This window comes from Phyllobates terribilis, unplaced genomic scaffold (genome assembly GCF_046119375.1).
Source record: "Phyllobates terribilis strain yellow unplaced genomic scaffold, ASM4611937v1 Scaffold_3__8_contigs__length_932513732, whole genome shotgun sequence".
In the NCBI taxonomy this organism is placed as follows: domain Eukaryota; kingdom Metazoa; phylum Chordata; class Amphibia; order Anura; family Dendrobatidae; genus Phyllobates; species Phyllobates terribilis.
Window position 1 is genome coordinate 360,008,621 of NW_027362763.1, and position 14,414 is coordinate 360,023,034.

Genomic DNA, 14,414 nt, shown 5'->3' on the forward strand with positions numbered 1-14,414 from the left:
CCAGATTCTCCTCAATATATTCGGACATCGACCGGGTCTCAGCAGCGGATAATGGATAAATACGCCCACGGGGAGGAGTAGTACCGGGTAACAGGTCGATAGGGCAGTCGTATGGTCTATGAGGGGGTAGTGTCTCTGCCTCCTTTTTATTAAAGACATCAGCATAAGACCAATAAGGAATCGGAAGTCCAGGTAGATTAACTGGGGTAGGAGAAGGACGGACGGGATGGACGGGAACCAGACAGGTCTTATGGCAGTCCTGTCCCCAGCGAAGGACTTCTCCGGTCTGCCAGTCAAGCACGGGTGCATGTCTCTGGAGCCAAGGTAGGCCTAGCAAGAGGGCGTGGGAGAGTCCAGGCAGAACATGAAAGGAGATACTCTCAGAATGCAGCATTCCCACCTGCAGAGTAATGGATTCGGTGATGAGTTGGATGGGGCGTGGTAAGAGACCCCCATCCACGGCAGCAACAGACAAGGGTACAGCCAGAGGTTTGGTGGGGATGCGGTATTTCTCTACCAGGGACTGTGAAATAAGATTCCCGGCTGCTCCAGAGTCAAGTTGGGCTAGTTCGAAATAACGGTTCTCCCCGCAGACGATTGAGACTGACAACAGCAGAGATGGAGAGGATTTATTCTTGTCTAGGTCGACCTCTCTGAGCGAACCTAGACACAGGCGTTTCCCGACCTCTCCGGGCAGGCACGGATCCGGTGCTCCTTACTGCCACAGTAGAAGCAGCTCCCCTCGGCACGGGGTAAGTCCTGACGGGTTTTGACCATCTTGGTCTGGTCGACCTGCATAGGCTCAGGAGAGTGTACCTGGGAAGAGACGGAGGGAGTGACGGGTCTCTGAAAAGTAGGAGCTAGACGTGGAAACCTCCTCTCACGGGTGACCTCTTTGGCACGCTCCTGGAACCGTAGGTCAATCCGGGTGGCAAGAGTTATTAGGTCATCGAGGGTGGTAGGAATGTCCCGACCGGCAAGTTCATCTTTAATACGGCCGGACAGACCCTCCCAGAAGACGGATACCAGAGCGTCGTTATCCCAGGCCAGCTCCGAGGCAAGGGTACGGAACCGTATGGCATATTGGCCCACGGTGAGACTTCCCTGACGGAGGCGTAGCAGTGATGATGCGGATGAGGTCTTCCGTCCGGGGTCGTCGAAGACTTTCCGGAAGGCCGTGAGAAAGGCAGGCAAGTCGGACACCAGGGGGTCTCCTCTCTCCCATAGAGGATTTAGCCAGGCCAGGGCCTCCCCGGTGAGATGGGACATGATGAAGGCAATTTTGGCCCGGTCGGAGTTAAACTGGTGGGACAGGAGTTCAAAGTGCAGGGTGCACTGATTTATGAAGCCCCGAGCCTGGGCGGAGTCGCCTCCGAAGCGAGGAGGTGCAGAAAGCCGGGGTCCGGGGTAGGATACCATAGTATTGGTGGGCAGCGGAGCTGCCGGATTGCGAGTCATGGCACTGGCGGAGGTTGCTGGCGGAGCAGTCAGAGTGTCCAGGCGAGAATTGACATTCCGCAGGTGACCCAGGATGGACTCCTGTTGGGACCTCTGACGGGACAGTTCATGACACAGGTCCGAGAGCGAGGGAGCTTGGGTGCCACCGGGTTCCATGGCCCGAGCAAACTGTAACGGGTCTGGGAGGCGGAACCTCTGAGCTACTATACAAGGGAGCGGGTGGCGACCAGGGAAGACGGGCAGGCAGTCACAGCAGGTGACCGGGACAGTCTCTGAGTGAACGGGCTGGAGGTCACGGCAAGTGACCGGGGCAGTCTCTGGATGAACGGGCAGGAGGTCACGGCAAGTGACCGGGGCAGTCTCTGGGTAAAGGGTAGGTACGACCTGTGATGGCAGAGCCTCCAGGTAGGCTAGCAGGCAGATGGTTGATGTGTGCTCCCAGGTGAGCAAGCGAGAGTCTCTGGAATGGCAGGTGATCACAGCACGTGACGGCGGAGCCTCCAGGTAGGCTAGCAGGCAGGTAACAGGTGTGCGCTCCCAGGTGAGCGGGCAGGAGTCTCTGGAATGGCAGGTGGTCACAGCACGTGACGGCGAAGCCTCCAGGTAGGCTAGCAGGCAGGTAACAGGTGTGCGCTCCCAGGTGAGCGGGCAGGAGTCTCTGGAATGGCAGGTGGTCACAGCACGTGACGGCGGAGCCTCCAGGTAGGCTAGCAGGCAGGTAGCTGATGTGCGCTCCCAGGTGAGCGGGCAAGCTGGTCCATAGACAGACTGACAGGAGTTGGAGGGCAGACCGTCGGACCTCAGGCTAGCAGGCAGGTAGCAGAGGAGCGCTCCCAGGTGAGCGGGCAAGCTGGTCCTTAGACAGACTGACAGGAGTAGGAAGGCAGACCGTCGGACCTCAGGCTAGCAGGCAGGTAATTAGAATATCAGGCAGGAATCAGACAGCAAACTGGCAGGAATCTGGCAGGTAACTGGCAACGGGACCTGAGGGCTGAAGCAGAGTAGTGAACAGTGCAACAACATTGCTCGGGCACCTCCATTTTGGAGGAGGTGCCTTATATATGGTGAAGTCCTCCGGCCATTGGCCGGGGACTCCTTAGGACGGCGCGCGCGGCCCCTTTAAGAGGGAGGGAGCGCGCGCGCGCGCGCCCTAAGCACAGTGGCCGGGAAGGAGCGCGCGCTGCCAGCAGAGCGGGAGGAGGACGCCGGGCTCGGAGCAGAGAGGTGAGGGGAACAGCGTCCCTGCCTAGCAGAGGGCAGGGACGCCGGCGCTACAGCCTATTTCATCAGTTTAATTTTTAAAACATTTCTGAGGAAGCCTACATCATGCTGCTCTCAGAAGGGGTAGCAAAAACCTGGTGACTGATTCTCTTTAAAGGGGTTTTTTCCACCAACAAAGTTAATTTTAATCAATACATTTTTGAATAATAATAAGGTCCACAATTGGATGTGTTTAAAAAAAATGTCCTTGTGCTGAGATAATCTTATATATGTGCCCTGCTGTGTACTGTGTAATGTGTCTGACAGTGCAGGAACACAGTCTGATCAAACCACATCTCCTGAGCATGTACTAAATAAAAGAAAATATACAGATCACAACATAAGTGTAACGGGTCTGGGAGGCGGAACCTCTGAGCTACTATACAAGGGGGCGGTCCTTGTAAGGGAGCGGGTGGCGACCAGGCAGGCAGCCACAGCAGGTGACCGGGACAGTCTCTAGAAGAACGGGCAGGAGGTCACGGCAAGTGACCGGGGCAGTCTCTGGATGAACGGGCAGATGGTCACGGCAAGTGACCGGGGCAGTCTCTGGGTGAACGGGCAGATGGTCACGGCAAGTGACCGGTGCAGTCTCTGGGTGAACGGGCAGATGGTCACGGCAAGTGACCGGGGCAGTCTCTGGGTGAACGGGCAGATGGTCACGGCAAGTGACCGGGGCAGTCTCTGGGTGAACGGGCAGATGGTCACGGCAAGTGACCGGGGCAGTCTCTGGGTGAACGGGCAGATGGTCACGGCAAGTGACCGGGGCAGTCTCTGGGTGAACGGGCAGATGGTCACGGCAAGTGACCGGGGCAGTCTCTGGGTAAAGGGTTGGTACGACCTGTGGCGGCTGATGGTAGACGTGAGCTCCCAGGTGAGCAGGCGAGAGTCTCTGGATAAACGGGTGGTCACAGCATGTGACGGCGGAGCCTCCAGGAAGACCAACAGACAGGCGGCAGATGAGCGCTCCCAGGTGAGCGGGCAGAAGTCTCTGGACAGGCGGGTGGTCACAGCACGTGACGGCAGAGCCTCCAGGTAGGCTAGCAGACAGGCAGCAGATGAGCGCTCCCAGGTGAGCGGGCAGGAGTCACTGGACAGGCAGGTGGTCACAGCACGTGACGGCAGAGCCTCCAGGTAGGCTAGCAGGCAGGTAGCAGATGTGCGCTCCCAGGTGAGCGGGCAAGCTGGTCCATAGACAGACTGACAAGAGTTGGAAGGCAGACCGTCGGACCTCAGGCAAGCAGGCAGGTAGTTGATGTGCGCTCCCAGGTGAGCGGGCAAGCTGGTCCTTAGACAGACTGACAGGAGTAGTAAGGCAGACCGTCGGACCTCAGGCTAGCAGGCAGGTAGCAGAATATTAGGCAGGAATAAGACAGCAAGCTGGCAGGAATCTGGCAGGTATCTGGCAGGTAACTGGCAACGGGACCTGAGGGCTGAAGCAGAGTAGTGAACAGTGCAACAACATTGCTCGGGCACCTCCATTTTGGAGGAGGTGCCTTATATATGGTGAAGTCCTCCGGCCATTGGCCGGGGACTCCTTAGGACGGCGCGCGCGGCCCCTTTAAGAGGGAGGGAGAGCGCGCGTGCGCGCCCTAAGCACAGTGGCCGGGAAGGAGCGCGCGCTGCCAGCAGAGCGGGAGGAGGACGCCGGGCACGGAGCAGAGAGGTGAGGGGAACAGCGTCCCTGCCTAGCAGAGGGCAGGGACGCGGGCGCTACAGTACCCCCCCCTTTAGGCCCCCCCTTTTTTAGGCCAGACAGAAATTTAGCAAGGATGAGCGGGGCATTGATGTTCTCCCGGGGCTCCCACGTTCTCTCCTCAGGACCAAACCCCTTCCAATCTACTAGAAAAAAGGTCTTTCCTCTTACCCTTTTGGTGGCAAGAATGTTCTCTACCTCAAACTCGTCCTCAGCAGAAACCGGAGCAGGAGGCGTACCTGTAGACTTGGAAAAAGAGTTAAGTACCACAGGTTTGAGGAGAGATACATGGAAGGAGTTAGGGATCCGTAAGTTGGCCGGGAGTTTCAATTTATAGGCCACCGGGTTGATCTGACTGATGACCTCCAGAGGACCGATGAACCGAGGCCCTAACTTGTAAGAAGGTATCTTGAGTCGGACATATTTAGATGAGAGCCAGACTTTATCTCCAGGACGAAATTGTGGAGGATCCAGGCGTTTTTTGTCAGCGTGTCTTTTCATCCGTTCGGACGACTGAAGGAGTGCGGATCGGGTACTCTCCCAAATGGAGGAAAATTTGCTAACGAGAGATTCCGCAGCCGGGTTGTCCACAGAGGTGGAGACAGGAAAAGGAATCCGAGGATGCTGACCGAAGACTACAAAAAACGGGGATTTGGAGGAGGATTCGCTCTCGTGATTGTTATAAGAGAACTCGGCCCATGGTAGGAGATCCACCCAGTCTGAATGATGGGCATTAACGAAGTGCCGGAGGTAACTGGTCAGGTTCTGATTGATCCGCTCCACTTGACCATTGGACTGTGGGTGGTAAGCGGAAGAGAAGTCCTGGGTGACGTCTAGCAGTTTACAAGTGGCTCTCCAGAAGCGTGAGGTGAACTGTACCCCACGATCCAACACGATGTGGAGGGGCAGGCCATGAAGACGAAAGATGTGACGAATAAAGTCTTTAGCTAGCTCGGGTGCAGACGGGAGGCCTGGCAGGGGAACGAAATGAGCCATCTTGGAGAAGCGGTCAGCGACCACCCAAATGACCGTACAACCGGCAGAGACTGGGAGGTCAGTTATAAAGTCCATTGCTATATGCTGCCAGGGGGCAGCAGGTACAGAAAGCGGAAGGAGGCGACCGGCTGGCAGATGTCTCGGAACCTTGTTGCGGGCGCAGGACACACAGGCAGAAACAAAGTCTATTACGTCCTTGTGCAGGGTAGGCCACCAGTAGTGCCGGGTAATAAGCTGGAGGGTCTTTTTCTGACCGGCGTGGCCAGCCAGTTTAGACGAGTGACCCCAGTGAAGGATCTTCTCCCGATCAGGTACTGATACGAACGTCTTTCCGGGAGGGAGACGATTTAGATTCACGGGAGCCACCTGCATTACTCTGGCGGGATCGATGATGTGTTTCGGATCTTCCTCGAGATCAGACACCAGAAAGGATCGAGACAAGGCGTCCGCCTTGACGTTTTTGTCAGCCGGGCGAAAATGAAGAACAAAATCAAAGCGAGCAAAAAACAAGGACCACCGGGCTTGGCGTGGGTTAAGTCTCTGGGCATGCTGGAGGTAAGCCAAGTTCTTGTGGTCAGTGTAAATTATTACCGGGTGAAGAGCCCCCTCGAGCAGGTAACGCCACTCCTCCAATGCCAGTTTGATGGCCAATAACTCTCGGTCTCCTATGGAATAATTGCGCTCTGAGGAGGAGAAGAGTTTAGAGAAGAAGCCGCAAGTTACCATCCTCCCGGAAGATGATTTTTGAGTAAGTACCGCTCCGGCTCCAGAGGAGGAGGCGTCAACTTCCAGGAAGAACTGCTTGTTGCCGTCCGGGCGATGCAGCACCGGGGCGGAAGAGAAGGCCTGTTTTAAGGAAAGAAAGGCCTCCTCTGCTTCGGGCGGCCACTCTTTGGGATTAGTACCCTTACAGGTGAGCGCGGAAATTGGGGCAGTCCGGGAAGAGAAGTGCGGTATGAAGAGGCAGTAGTAGTTGGCGAAGCCCAGGAACCGCTGAATGGCCTTCAACCCCTCCGGTCGAGGCCATTTCTCGATGGCAGACAGTTTCTCTGGATCCATTCGTAGGCCGGTCTGAGAAATAATGTAGCCCAAAAACGGAAGCGAGGTCTGCTCAAAGAGGCACTTCTCGTATTTAGCGAAGAGGTGATTCTGCCTGAGCCTGAGCAGGACCTGACGAACGTCCCTCCGGTGAGTCTGGAGATCCGGAGAGAAGACCAAGATGTCGTCCAGGTACACCACTACGCAGGAGTAGAGAAGGTCCCGGAAGATGTCATTGACCAACTCTTGAAAGACGGCAGGAGCGTTACAGAGACCAAAGGGCATTACCAGATATTCATAGTGGCCGTCCCGGGTGTTGAATGCCGTCTTCCATTCATCCCCCTGACGGATACGAACCAGGTTGTACGCCCCACGGAGGTCCAGTTTGGTGAAGATTCTAGCCCCCCTCAGACGATCAAATAACTCCGGAATGAGCGGAAGGGGGTACTTATTCTTCACCATGATCTGGTTAAGGCCTCTATAGTCTATACAGGGACGGAGAGAGCCGTCCTTCTTTTTGACGAAAAAGAAGCCTGCTCCCGCCGGGGAGGTAGATTTCCGGATGAATCCCCTGGCCAGATTCTCCTCAATATATTCGGACATCGACCGGGTCTCAGCAGCGGATAATGGATAAATACGCCCACGGGGAGGAGTAGTACCAGGTAACAGGTAGATAGGGCAGTCGTATGGTCTATGAGGGGGTAGTGTCTCTGCCTCCTTTTTATTAAAGACATCAGCATAAGACCAATAAGGAATCGGAAGTCCAGGTAGATTAGCTGGGGTAGGAGAAGGACGGACGGGATGGACGGGAACCAGACAGGTCTTATGGCAGTCCTGTCCCCAGCGAAGGACTTCTCCGGTCTGCCAGTCAAGCACGGGTGCATGTCTCTGGAGCCAAGGTAGACCTAGCAAGAGGACGTGAGAGAGTCCAGGCAGAACATGAAAGGAGATACTCTCAGAATGCAGCATTCCCACCTGCAGAGTAATGGATTCGGTGATGAGTTGGATGGGGCGTGGTAAGAGACCCCCATCCACGGCAGCAACAGACAAGGGTACAGCCAGAGGTTTGGTGGGGATGCGGTATTTCTCTACCAGGGACTGTGAAATAAGATTCCCGGCTGCTCCAGAGTCAAGTTGGGCTAGTTCGAAAAAACGGTTCTCCCCGCAGACAATTGAGACTGACAGCAGCAGAGATGGAGAGGATTTATTCTTGTCTAGGTCGACCTCTCTGAGCGAACCTAGACACAGGCGTTTCCCGACCTCTCCGGGCAGGCACGGATCCGGTGCTCCTTACTGCCACAGTAGAAGCAGCTCCCCTCGGCACGGCGTAAGTCCTGACGGGTTTTGACCATCTTGGTCTGGTCGACCTGCATAGGCTCAGGAGAGTGTACCTGGGGAGAGACGGATTTCTGAAAAGTAGGAGCTAGACATGGAAACCTCCTCTCACGGGTGACCTCTTTGGCATGCTCCTGGAACCGTAGGTCAATCCGGGTGGCAAGAGTTATTAGGTCATCGAGAGTGGTAGGAATGTCCCGACCGGCAAGTTCATCTTTAATACGGCCGGACAGACCCTCCCAGAAGACGGATACCAGAGCGTCGTTATCCCAGGCCAGCTCTGAGGCAAGGGTACGGAACCGTATGGCATATTGGCCCACGGTGAGACTTCCCTGACGGAGGCGTAGCAGTGATGATGCGGATGAGGTCTTCCGTCCGGGTTCGTCGAAGACTTTCCGGAAAGCCATGAGAAAGGCAGGCAAGTCGGACACCAGGGGGTCTCCTCTCTCCCATAGAGGATTTAGCCAGGCCAGGGCCTCCCCGGTGAGATGGGACATGATGAAGGCAATTTTGGCCCGGTCGGAGTTAAACTGGTGGGACAGGAGTTCAAAGTGCAGGGTGCACTGATTTATGAAGCCCCGAGCCTGGGCGGAGTCGCCTCCGAAGCGAGGAGGTGCAGAAAGCCGGGGTCCGGGGTAGAATACCATGGTATTAGTGGACAGCGGAGCTGCCGGATTGCGAGTCATGGCACTGGCGGAGGTTGCTGGCGGAGCAGTCAGAGTGTCCAGGCGAGAACTGACATTCCGCAGGTGACCCAGGATGGACTCCTGTTGGGACCTGTGACGGGACAGTTCATGACACAGGTCCGAGAGCGAGGGAGCTTGGGTGCCACCGGGTTCCATGGCCCGAGCAAACTGTAACGGGTCTGGGAGGCGGAACCTCTGAGCTACTATACAAGGGGGCGGTCCTTGTAAGGGAGCGGGTGGCGACCAGGCAGGCAGTCACAGCAGGTGACCGGGACAGTCTCTAGAAGAACGGGCATGAGGTCACGGCAAGTGACCGGGGCAGTCTCTGGATGAACGGGCAGATGGTCACGGCAAGTGACCGGGGCAGTCTCTGGGTGAACGGGCAGATGGTCACGGCAAGTGACCGGGGCAGTCTCTGGGTGAACGGGCAGATGGTCACGGCAAGTGACCGGGGCAGTCTCTGGGTGAACGGGCAGATGGTCACGGCAAGTGACCGGGGCAGTCTCTGGGTGAACGGGCAGATGGTCACGGCAAGTGACCTGGGCAGTCTCTGGGTAAAGGGTTGGTACGACCTGTGGCGGCTGATGGTAGACGTGAGCTCCCAGGTGAGCAGGCGAGAGTCTCTGGATAAACGGGTGGTCACAGCATGTGACGGCGGAGCCTCCAGGAAGACCAACAGACAGGCGGCAGATGAGCGCTCTCAGGTGAGCGGGCAGAAGTCTCTGGACAGGCGGGTGGTCACAGCACGTGACGGCAGAGTCTCCAGGTAGGCTAGCAGACAGGCAGCAGATGAGCGCTCCCAGGTGAGCGGGCAGGAGTCACTGGACAGGCAGGTGGTCACAGCACGTGACGGCAGAGCCTCCAGGTAGGCTAGCAGGCAGGTAGCAGATGTGCGCTCCCAGGTGAGCGGGCAAGCTGGTCCATAGACAGACTGACAAGAGTTGGAAGGCAGACCGTCGGACCTCAGGCAAGCAGGCAGGTAGTTGATGTGCGCTCCCAGGTGAGCGGGCAAGCTGGTCCTTAGACAGACTGACAGGAGTAGTAACGCAGACCGTCGGACCTCAGGCTAGCAGGCAGGTAGCAGAATATTAAGCAGGAATAAGACAGCAAGCTGGCAGGAATCTGGCAGGTATCTGGCAGGTAACTGGCAACGGGACCTGAGGGCTGAAGCAGAGTAGTGAACAGTGCAACAACATTGCTCGGGCACCTCCATTTTGGAGGAGGTGCCTTATATATGGTGAAGTCCTCCGGCCATTGGCCGGGGACTCCTTAGGACGGCGCGCGCGGCCCCTTTAAGAGGGAGGGAGAGCGCGCGCGCGCGCCCTAAGCACAGTGGCCGGGAAGGAGCGCGCGCTGCCAGCAGAGCGGGAGGAGGACGCCGGGCACGGAGCAGAGAGGTGAGGGGAACAGCGTCCCTGCCTAGCAGAGGGCAGGGACGCCGGCGCTACAATAAGTCAGTGACTTCTTTTCACTGCTGTTTTATTTTGAGTGGCATGCTCTTTAATGGAGCATTTTGATATTGTGTCAATGTGTGCTATTTTGTTCCCTGAGCATGTGGATATATTTCTGCAATTAGATCAGTTTGCATTTTTGTCAAATTAGGAATTGATTTAATACTGACTGTGGTTTATACTGGTAAACCTTAAAATGCACCAAGTATGAAGACCTTAATACAGTTATCTATTTCATAGGCCCATTACCCCTGCACTAGAATTATGCAACTAAAATAATAGTACAGCAAATATCCATTCTCCAATTACCATATCTGTTACATGGCTTCTGATCCTTTAGAATTAGCATATTTTCAGAATAATATTTATTGCATTTTCATAGATAAACTGTGCAATACTAATATATAAAGTTGTACAAGAAATCAATGTTAAAAGAGTTAAACCTTTTACCTAATACTAGAACTACTTTTCTCCCCAATTCTCATAGAAGTCAATGGAAATGTTGAGATACGGCACCTACTGTATACACAGTAAGTTTTGAACAATGAGGTGAGTCCAGGTTATAAAGTATGCTTTGTTCCACTACTTGCTACATTTATAATTAGATATTTGTATTAAAGGGATGATCCGGTGAAAACAAGTTATTCACAGGATAGGTGATAGTTTGTTGATCTTTGGGGTCCTGTGGATAGTTGCTAGCTTGTTGATCTGTGGGGTCCTGTAGATAGGTGATAGCTTATTGATCTGTAGGGTCATTTGGATAGGTAATAGCTTGTTGAACTGTGGGGTCCTGCGAATAGGTGATAGCTCGTTGATCTGTGGGGTCCTGTAGATAGAGGATAGCTTATTGATCTGTGGGGCCCTGTGGATAGGTGATAGCTTGTTGGTCTGTGGGGTCCTGTGGATAAGTGATAGCATATTCATCTGTGGATAAGTGATAGCTTGTTGATCTTTGGGGATTTGTCAGAGCAGCACTTTTATCCCCATTACAGTGGTGCAGTAGTGCACATGCTCGACCTCCGCTACTTTCATCGTCTATGGGGCTGCTGCACGTTGCATTTTATGGCAGCCTCATAGAGAATGAAAGTGTTTGGGCATCTTACCTGCCATTCCATCTTGCAATGGGACTAAAAGTGCCCTGATGGAGATGAAAATTCCCCATTCTGCTGATTGGTGAAGGTCCCAGCTGTCGGATTCCCCCACTGATCAGTACATTATCACCTATCATTGAACAACTTCATTAAGCATAACAGCATACAAAACATTAAAATCTTTAAAAAGGACCATAAAAGATACAACAGCAGTACGCTTTGAATGTATATCAGTGCTGACACCTACAAGTATTCTGAAGTCAAAACCGCTCTGTTCTCAGTTCTTCTGGCTTTTCATGTTGTCACTCTGATGTGAATATGCTTGTTCTTTATTCTGTAGGAAAGGAAATAATGTCATCAATTTTGTATTTCAAGAACGAACGCAAGAAATCAAAACGAGCTTAGATTGTGTCATTCAGCCATCACTCAGTTCTCCCTTCTACACACACCCTTGTCACTTACCTTGTCAGCCCCGGACCTTTGTGCCATACGCACATCCGAATGTTCTGCAACGTGCTTGTACGGTGCTATAGACTGGAATAGCTCTGACTTATAGCTGTATTTCTGCACTTTCTCGCACAGCAGGAAGGGTGTGAACTTTTCCTTCCACTGTAATTAATGCTTCTTAAAACAAAATACTGAACAATAGTTCCTGGAGTGAAATTAGTTTACAAAATGATAACAGCAGCAACTCCAGGTGGTGGCACATGGGTGTTCTTTTTGGCTGGAGTCTTTTTGTTTTAAATGCAGAAGAATTACACTGGCATAATAAACAAATTGCTACTTTAAATATATTAACTCTTTATAGTATCTCTGCAACTCTATGTGTTCACTTCCAATTCTGATGGCCCTATAATTGCTGTCTGAATCTGTATCACTCCCCAAGGTCCCCTCCATAGCATGTTAGGCTAATGCAGGTTGAGGAACCCTTTATACCCCTTTACTCCAGATACTCAATCTTTTTTGTGTGATGACTATTTAACTGCTTTAAGCAACATAAGTTGTCAGCCTATGCCATAAGGAAGCCTTAAAGGGAATCTGACTCCAAGTGTAGCGTCGGCATCCCTGCCTCCTGCTAGGCAGGGACGCTGTTCTCCTCACCTCTCCGCTCCGTGCCCAGCGTCTTCCTCCCGCTCTGCTGGCAGCGCGCGCTCCTCCCCGGTCACTGTGCTTAGGGCGCGAGCGCGCTCCCCCTCTCTTAAAGGGGCCGCGCGCGCCGTCCTAAGGAGTCCTCGGCCAATGGCCGGAGGATCTCTCCATATATAAGGCACCTCCTCCAAAATGGAGGTGCCCGAGCAATGTTGTAGCATAGTTCATCACTCTGCTTCAGCCCTCAGGTCCCGTTTCCAGTTACCTGCCAGTTACCTGCCAGCTACCTGCCAGTTTCCTGCCAGCTACCTGCCAGCTACCTGCCAGTTTCCTGTCTGATACCTGCCTGACTCGTGTCTATCTGCTGTTATTCCTGCGGTCCGACAGTCTGCCTACCAGCCCTGCCAGTCTGTCTATGGATCCGTCTGCCCGCTCACCTGGGAGTGCTCACCTGCTACCTGCCTGCTAGCCTACCCGGAGGCTCTGCCGTCACGTGCTGTGACCACCTGCCCGTCCAGTGTCTCTTGCCCGCTCACCTGGGAGCGCTCACCTGTTACCTGCCTGCTAGCCTACCTGGAGGCTCTGCCGTCACGTGCTGTGACCACCTGCCCGTCCAGAGACTCTTACCCGCTCACCTGGGAGCATCCACCTGTTACCTGCCTGTTAGCCTACCTGGAGGCTCTGCCGTCACTTGCTGTGACCACCCGCTTGTCCAGAGACTCTCGCCCGCTCACCTGGGAGCATCCACCTGCTACCTGCCTGCTTGCCTACCTGGAGGCTCAGCCGTCACTTGCTATGACCACCCGCTTGTCCAGAGACTCTCGCCCGCTCACCTGGGAGCGTTCACCTGCTACCTGCCTGCTGGCCTACCTGGAGGCTTAGCCATCACTTGCCGTGACCACCCGCCTGTCAAGAGACTGTCCCCGTCACTTGCCGTGACCTCCTGCCCTCTTACCCAGAGACTGTCCCCGTCACTTGCCGTGACCTCCTGCCCTCTTACCCAGAGACTGTCCCCGTCACTAGCAGTGACTGCCTGCCTGCCTTCCCTGGGTGTCACCCGCTTCCTTACAAGGACTGCCCCTTTGTATAGTTGCTCTGTGGTTCCACCTCCCAGACCCGTTACACCAAGTTTTTGCTACATCATCTGAGAGCAGCATAATGTAGGGAAAGAGACCCTGATTACAGCAATGGGTCACTAACTTTACTGGGTGCAGCAGTTGTGATATAATCAGAGTTCTCTGCTGTAGATGTAGCAGAGCTCAGAAAGCTGACCCCGCCCACAGCACAGCTTTCTATGTACATTGTATATTGACAGTAAGCTGCTAATCAGTGCTGGGGGAATGGTTGGACCAGAAGGCACTTGGGCAGCAAGTTTGGCAGTGATTATTTCCTGTTGATAAAACACTGATAGTATTGAAACTATAGTACACAACCTAATAAGTGAAACATCGCTGAAATCAGTGTATCAGCCTCTACCTCATGGTATTCTCAGATGACATGGAAAAAAACTGCTGACATATTCCCTTTAAGGGTATTCTAATTTTAGTATTGCACATATCATAAGTCTCCACAAATCATCCTAAATTAGTCGCCTGAGCCTTAGGCCAAATAAAATACAAGTGAATGATGTAGGCACATGTAAAATGGTACTATGGCCATATATTGGCAGTAGTACCCTTTCTTAAAAACTATACATCCCAGTGTAAAATAAAAATATCACTTGCAACAAGTGTTATACCTGTAATCCCCTTTTTCTAAGGCCGTGCTGAATAAGTAAACTGGACTGTTTTGTTTTTAAAGAACTGTGTCATCTTTCATTCAAAGCGCAGAAGATCTGCACCCATCTGAACCCAGGATGAAAGTGAGTAAAGACTTCCACAGCATGCAGCCCAAACTACAGCACCCCACACACACCCAGGGACAACCACGTTCCCCTTTTTCTGTAGCGGGCTAGGGTGATGAAGAAAACGCTGCGACACTCGCCCACATAGGCGGATTATAATGAGGGCAATCCGGGCTACCGCCCGGGGCCTCGGGTCTCCAGGGGGCCTGGGGCTCCGGGGTGTCTATGGCCGGATTGCCCTCATTATAGGTGCGGCCCCGCGGCACATACCGGCAGACAGTGGTGGTGCACGGCCGCTGCTTCTTCTGCGGCCGGGCCAGCACTGCAGCAGTTAACTTCCCTGTGCTGGCCCGGCCGCGTCACTGCTAGGAGACGTGGCCCTGTGCGCGGCCGTGTCTCCTAGCTGTGACGTCACGCAGTGCGCGCCCGGCCTGCACTGCTACTTACCACCGGAGAGGAGCAGGAGCCAGGAGG

At 54.0% G+C, this 14,414-nt stretch overlaps 1 protein-coding gene across 1 annotated transcript in view; it reads right to left on the reverse strand.

Annotated features, from left to right (window-relative positions):
* Positions 1-11,563, reverse strand: part of ECE2 (endothelin converting enzyme 2) — a 117,679-nt gene extending 106,116 nt beyond the window's left edge. The window contains exons 1-2 of the mRNA XM_073675335.1: positions 11,471-11,563; positions 11,256-11,342 (exon numbers count right to left, since the gene is read on the reverse strand). The gene's annotated coding sequence lies outside the window, so the exon portion shown is untranslated. The remainder of the gene's footprint in view (positions 1-11,255; positions 11,343-11,470) is intronic.
* Positions 11,564-14,414: the final 2,851 nt, after the last annotated feature.